This window comes from Anabrus simplex, chromosome 2 (genome assembly GCF_040414725.1).
Source record: "Anabrus simplex isolate iqAnaSimp1 chromosome 2, ASM4041472v1, whole genome shotgun sequence".
Classification (NCBI taxonomy): Eukaryota; Metazoa; Arthropoda; class Insecta; order Orthoptera; family Tettigoniidae; genus Anabrus; species Anabrus simplex.
The window spans coordinates 833,887,762-833,895,563 of record NC_090266.1 but is presented as its reverse complement, the minus strand read 5'-3'; positions in this window follow the sequence as shown (position 1 = coordinate 833,895,563).

Genomic DNA, 7,802 nt, shown 5'->3' with positions numbered 1-7,802 from the left:
ATCTGTGTCGATGCGACGTAAAGCAACTAGCATAAATACTGGACTAATTTAACCAAGTGATACGTGCATGGTCCGCCTCTGTGGTGTAGTAGTTAGTGTGATTAGCTGCCACCCCCGGAGGCCAGGGTTCGATTCTGGGCTCTGCCACGAAATTTGAAAAGTGATTCGAGGGCTGGAAGGGGGTCTACTCAGCCTCGGGATGTCAACTGAGTAGAGGTGGGTTCGATTCCCACCTCAGCCATCCTGGAAATGGTTTTCCGTGGTTTCCCACTTCTCCTCCAAGCAAATGCCGGGGCAGTACCTAACTTAAGGCCACGGCCGCTTCCTTCCCTCTTCCTTGTCTATCCCTTCCAATCCTTCCATCCCCCACCAAGGCCCCTGTTCAGCATAGCAGGTGAGGCCGCCTGGGAGAGGTACTGGTCCTCCTCCCCAGTTTTATACCCCCACCCCGAGCCTGAAGCTCCAGGACACTGCCCTTGAGGCGGTAGAAGTGGAATCCCTCGCTGAGTCCGTCCGAGGGAATAACCAACCCTGGATGGTAAGCAGATTAAGAATGAAAGAAAGAATGAAATGCATGCTTACGTCCGCATCTGTTGTTTAGTGGTTAGTGTGATCAGCTGCCACCCCCAGAGGTCCGGGTTCGATTCCCGACTCTGCCATGAAATTTGAAAAATTGGTACGAGGGCTGGAAGGGGGTCCACTCAGTCTCGAGAGGTTAAATAAGTAGACGTGGGTTCGATTCTCACCTCAGCCATCCTGGACGTGGTTTCCTGTGGTGTCCCACTTCTCCTCCAGACAAATGCCGGGATGGTACCTAACTTAAGGCCTAGGCCGCTTCCTTCCCTCTTCCTTGTTTACCGCTTCCAGTCTTCTCATCTCCCCCCCCCCCCCACAAGGTCCCTGTTCAGCATAGCAGTTGAGACCACCTGGGCGAGGTACTGGTCATTCTCCCAAGTTGTATCCCCTAACTCTATGTCTCATGCTCCAGGACACTGCCCGCTCTGGGTCGGAGGGGGAAACCTTCTCGTAGGGAATGGTTGCAACTATCTGGGCGTAAGAGAGACATGAATCTTTAGAACGCTGTGGTGTTTAAAGCAAGCTAATCCTGTCTGCACATTCGAATTCAGAACTTGTAATATACAAGATCAGTTTCGAAGCGATGGCGTAGATTGTTCCATTACTACCGAGATAAGAGACCTATTTTTCGTCGCCTGGAGTGGCAACATGGTACTAATCGCAGCCAGCATGTTTTTTTCTAACGTATTCAGGGTTCGAATCCAGCTTCGAGCTTTATGTTTCATTTTTATACTCTTAAGGTCCGGTATTATAATAAAGGTTTAAACTGTTGGTTCCGTTTAACTTCGGTTTCTGGTAGTCGCGTATTGTAAAACTTAATCTTAAATTTACCTAGAGATTAATTTTACTGCCACTCATCTACCGTTTAAACTGGTTTAAGAATACATAACCTTACAACATGGCAGAACAAATGGTTCTCGACAATATTTTTGAGGTGTTTGAAGAAATACTAAGGGATGACGAAGAAGTGTTTCAAATTATTGAACGACCACGGGCACCACGAATTTTTCGAGCAAAGGCACGTCACTTTCATATATGGAACGAAACAGAGTTTTTAAATAGGTTTAGGCTTAAAAAACAGACTGTCATAACCTTATTTCAGCAAATTGGTGCTAGAATAAAACAACGAAACAACGAAAAGTTAAGAATGTAAAAATGATTTTTTTGAATTGTGGGAATGTCAAAAGTTTAAATTTGGGAAAATAATAGTAACTTCTTTTTATTTCAGAAATCATGCTGTAGAACCCCTCAGTCAGCTACTAATAGCATTGCGGTTTTATGCCTCCGGTAGTATGTTTATTACAATGGGACTTTTCGAAGGAATATATAAGGCCACTGTTTCACGGACTATCTAAATATTTCTGTACTAATTGCACAAGTCCGCCTCTGTGGTGTTGTGGTTGGCGTGATTAGCTGCCACTCCCGGAGGTCCGGGTTCGATTCCCGGCTCTGCCACGAAATTTGAAATGTGGTACGAGGGATGGAACGGGGTCAACTCAGCTTAGGGAGGTCAACTGAGTGGAGGTGGGTTCGATTCTCACCTCAGCCACGCCGGAAGTGGTTTTCCGTGGTTTCTCACTTCTCCTCCAGGAAATTGCCGGGATGGTACCTAACTTAAGGTCAAGGCCGCCTCCTTCCTTCTTCCTTGCCTGTCCCATCCAATCTTCCAATCCCTCCACAGGGCCCCTGTTCATCATAGCAGGTGAGACCGCCTGGGCGAGTTACTGGTCATTCTCCCCAGTTTTATCCCCCGAACCAAAGTCTGAAGCTCCAGGACACTGCCCTTGAGGCGGTAGAGATGGAATCCCTCGCTGAGTCCGAGGGAAAACCGACCCTGGAGGGTAAACAGATTAAGAAGAAGAAGAAGAAGAAGAAGAAGAAGAAGAAGAAGAAGACTAATTGCACAAGCAATTATATTTCCTTACAAGTGTGCCCGTTGCAATTTCGGACGTGTTCCAAAATGGCGCCTAGGGAAGGTATAGAGCACTCATACCCAAGAGAGTATACAAGAAAGTCTTGACATGTGAATACAATAGGAGGCCATGATTAACTTGGAACGACTACCTTTCAAAGGCGGTGCAGAACAGAGCAACGTCAGGGGAATTGTTTCAAAAATACAAGTAAAATAATAGAGATTATTGAAAAAACTTACTTGAAAACTGAACTCGAGAAGAGAGGAAGCAAATTGCTGTTGCTGCATCGAATAAAGGAAATTGTAAAAATTACGGCAGAAGTTTTGAAGAATAACTATTATGATTTAAGAAAAGACGGCAAAATACTTTCAGAAACACTGTGGAAAATACAGATACAGCGGGATATACGAGAATTTATTTAAATACGTACACTGATAGACCCGAGGCGCAAGATCAGCGATACATCGGAAATCATTAATTTGAAGTCGTAAAAGAAGAAAAAGACAGGAGAGAATTACTCCGTCAGAAGAAAAATCAAGGAAGGAATAATATTTTTAGAAAGCGAATAATTTAAAATTGAAGATTTTCGTAAGACAAGATGGAAGATCTTACGCAGATTTAGAGCAATGGTTAACTAGAACACAAGTGAAGACTAATAGAATAATTTAAAAGGAAATATTATTCTAAGAAAAACTTCAAATTAACATTTACTTGTCGACATTATTTGATTATATTGCCAGTTATTCCGAGAAGAAGATGACTTGCTAAGCATCCAGATGGACCAACCTGGAGGGAGATATCATCCGACCAGCTGAACCTATCTAAGATGAGATGAGGAATCCAACCGAGCCTCGAACCATGGCCAATGAACCAGCGATGTGACGATCAGGAGGAGAGCAACTGACGGCTGATATGATGAATGACGAGCTAAGTGTTTGCCATAAGTATTATAATTCTTAATTTAGCTAGGCATATGCATTAGAATAGAGTATTCTAAGTGTGGAGTATTTAAGAGTGCAAGTGAAACAGTGAAGTGTGTTACATTTAAGCTGCTAATACTATACAGTATTACGTTAGTGTATAATTAGATTGATATCTCATGGAGTATGGCTATGCATGAAATAAGTGAATTACCAAGGTAATTGTTGAGAATACGAGTAGGAAAAGAAGTTATCTAACAGCTGAATGCAAAGATTATCGTATGGTGAATAATATCTACGGATCTTGAGAAACCATTCAGTCAACGATTACGTCACAGGTGGATCGCATGAGAGGAAGTGAAAGATATAGTCGAGTTATTCCCTGTAAAGTAATGTTGTTAAATGCACGAACGCAATATTTAAGGTTAAGCATCGTAATTTTGGAAGAGAATTGATCTATTTAAAGGATTATTTACGTAAAGAAGAATGTTACGTCTTAGTAATTGCATTTATTGTGAAGGAGGTTATGAATGATGAGAAATTGTATTGAGAAAGATGAAATGGAATTCATTGAAGGTTTTATAATGAAGAAGATATATGAATTGATCTGAGTATGATAATGTGCGTTATGGTGATTATGGGACGTATATATGGAAGGTAGATGCTAAATATGAATATATTGGATCAGTTAGACGATGCAAGTACAAGTAAAGAGATACAATGTGGGAGTGACATAAAATAAGGTACGAATGGCGAATATTCACATATAGTTGAGATTTGAGAGGTGGTGGGACGTCAAGTACAGCTGTTAATATTAAAATATATGTATCTTATGACATATTCTCGTAACATATGCGAAGTGAAAGGTGTGTTAAGCCAATATAGATATTAGAAGCGACGCATATATATAGTACCGAGATATCATAACGTAGATACTTACTTGCACATATGATATATTAAAGATAAGTTTAACGAATGGATGCATATTGAGCCGTATAGCAGTAAATTAAGAATTATTTAGATAGAATAGTGAGATAGATTATTTTATATTTCGAGTGTTGATTTATAATTCATGTTATAATCTTAAATGAGAAGACAGTAATTTTTTTTGCTAGGGGCTTTACGTCGCACCGACACAGATAGGTCTTATGGCGACGATGGGATAGGAAAGGCCTAGGAGTTGGAAGGAAGCGGCCGTGGCCTTAATTAAGGTACAGCCCCAGCATTTGCCTGGTGTGAAAATGGGAAACCACGGAAAACCATCTTCAGGGCTGCCGATAGTGGGATTCGAACCTACTATCTCCCGGATGCAAGCTCACAGCCGCGCGCCTCTACGCGCACGGCCAACTCGCCCGGTAGATAGTAAATTAGGAGCCGTGATTTAAGAGGCAATAGGGACGGAAACCTTGGCACGTCAGTCATCATAATACATTTCTTCGCCAATGAAATACTGCATTAACGAATTCAGATTCCATGATTTCAGTATTTATAAATTATAAGGAGGAATTACTTTTTTTTTTAACTACGATGTAATTGTGATACAGTGATAGATGTGAATGATTGATTTAATTTTTCAAAGATGATTATGAATTGAAACTTGAGTTCATTTCAGAAATAGTGAATTCATTATATCATATTATTTTGTTTGTAAGCCAGCGCTGACTTAAATGTAGAATGTTACGAATTATTATTGATTTTAATCAACGATTGCGGAAGTTCATAATAACACGAGTTCTCAATTCTTTATTATTTTTCCTTATTTTAATAAATATGTTGTCTCATTATTTTCTAATAAAGTGAGTTATTATTTGTAGTGGCTGTGAGTAGATTGACTTAGCTTTTAAGGTGTTTATCATGCGATTTGCGTTAGAATTATGCGGTAAGTGATGAATTTACACTTGTATGCGATAGGATGGTGATGTTCATCGGTGATTATCGCGTGCGGTCCCTACCTTTTTCTCTGAATTCACGTAAAGCCTAGCCTAGAAGAAAAAAAAATCTTATATGAAGAGATACCCTGAGATTACATCTGACTGTCGGGATATTATGGCTGTGTCGTACCTGGACGCGGGAAGGGCTCACAAGTAAAATCAGGACAACGTTTATTGTTTTCATCCGCCATTTTACCTACAAGAAGTAAACAAAACATTTTCGATCGTTATCTTTTCTTGCAAGTCACTGCAAAACAATATCGACAGTCACCTTTTCTCGCAAGTCAGTGCTACCAAGATCGTATATTTCCTTCTTCACCTCAGTTTAACTTATGCCGGCCATTATAAGACTCAACATCGGTTTAAACTCAAGTTACAGTTTAACTCAATCTTCAGTTTAAACCTTCATTATAATACCGGCACTAAGGCATTCGCAGTTAAGGTTTAACTTATTAAGGTTTAACTTCCTTAAGTTTCAAAAGTCACTTTTCATCTTTAGAAAGAAAGCATACATAAGAAAGGAATACATGCGATTTTTATATGCTAAACGGCTACAACGATTGAAGTGCACTGCACTTGTTGTCAGCATTATGACAAACCCATTCAACCAAACATCTGCGCACGTTCGACTCGAAGAACGACTGGACTTCATACACAGGGCACATGAAACAGCAAAGTGCGGGCAGGTTCCACCACATACGCTGCAGCAAGCAAGTATGACTCACCTCTAACGTACTCAGATTTGCATTAACGAAGGAGGTGGTCATTTTGAACATTTCCTTTATTTAATCGAATGGCCATGCACAATCCCATTGCACCTCTGTCCGTAATAGCTCAGTATACTGCAAATAGCTCTTTTAGGATGTACTTAGGAATGGACATAACAGAGCACCCGCAACATGACAACTGATCATGATTTAGATTTATCCTCAAGAACGCAACTCACACGAACAATCAACAACGAAATTCAAAAATCGTCCTAGAGCGGCCTCCAACCTCCGACTAACTAGCACCGCTCTCCTCATTCGAGCACGCTCCGCTACCGCGAGCTGATGTTCGTCCGCGTTATATCAACACTACTTCTAGTCAATCAGCCGTCACATTCTCTGTACATGAACTTTCTGTGATACAGAATTTTCACAATTATTTACAATCATTCGGTATTTTCTCATTAATGCTGATTTCGTTGACACGAATAAACGAATTATAGAAAGCGTAGTAAGACCAGACATCGCTGCGAGTAGCCAAGGTCAATGGTTTTTTTAAGGCTATAATCTGCGGGTTGCATAAAACTGAGTGAATAGGGGAAGCCGTACCACTCGGTACATCAATTTAGATACCCATTCATTATCATATAGCAGTGTGTAGTGTGTTCTAATCCCATTTCCTGAAACGAATTTAGGGGCTGAAATTTGATGAAGTTCCTTCTTCATCTAACACAATTTTCTGAGGAAATGACATAGATATAGCAACAATTACTTTGCAGTGAATGAGACAACGATCGTTTCATATGTTCGAATGTATTCCATGTACTTCAGCCATAAGAACCTTTCACTCGGCCAGTCATAGAAGCGGTTTTGTCTGTGCAAACTCCAGAGAATCTCTTTAATTTTAATTCACATTGTGCATTCCTCACCAATATTATATATATATATATATATATTGTATTCTCCTTCCACAAGGTGTTTAATTAAAGATTTAGCGTCGATGTAAATTTTATGTAAAATTACGTCAGTCAAGTCATCTCCACAAAGGCCATGAAGGCCCTTGAAAGGGTGGAAGGTAAAGGCGCCCACTATCCGTAGTGGAGTAGAATGGTTAGCTGAATGCTCAGCCGCCTTTGCCCCCTGGTACTCATTTTTGTTGAAGGCTGAGTGAACCACAGTGCCATGCCCACCTCCGGAAATGGAAATCTCATTTCTTAAATGTTTCGATTTCCTGACGGGGAACTGAATCGTTCTGGGTGAACCTAGCGAGCCTTTACCGCCTAGGCCAGGTAGCCCCTAAAAATACTTAATTATCTTTAAAATATGCCAAAATTTCCAAAATATGTAGAAATACGCAGTGTTAAAATTGAACACAATGACTTCAGTAACCCAATTCACCTAAATTTTGAGTTTTCAGACAGACACACACTGAGGAAAACATGTAATTGCATAAAAGGTGAACTCCGATCGTCAGGAAAGCCAAGAACTTAATTCAGTAATAGGCCTGGGAGCAAACAGCTGCAAAGTACCCTCCTCCTGGCTCTGTGTTCAGTGCCACAACATAACGAGAATGAGGGGCAGCGATTTGACTCATTTTTTCCTTTCTTTCTTTCTTTCTTTCTTTCTTAATCTGTTTACCCTCAAGGGTCGGTTTTTCCCTCGGACTAAGCCGGGGATGCCACCTCTACCACCTCAAGGGCAGTGTCATGGAGCTTCAGACATCGGGTCGGGGATACAACTGGGGAGGATGACCAG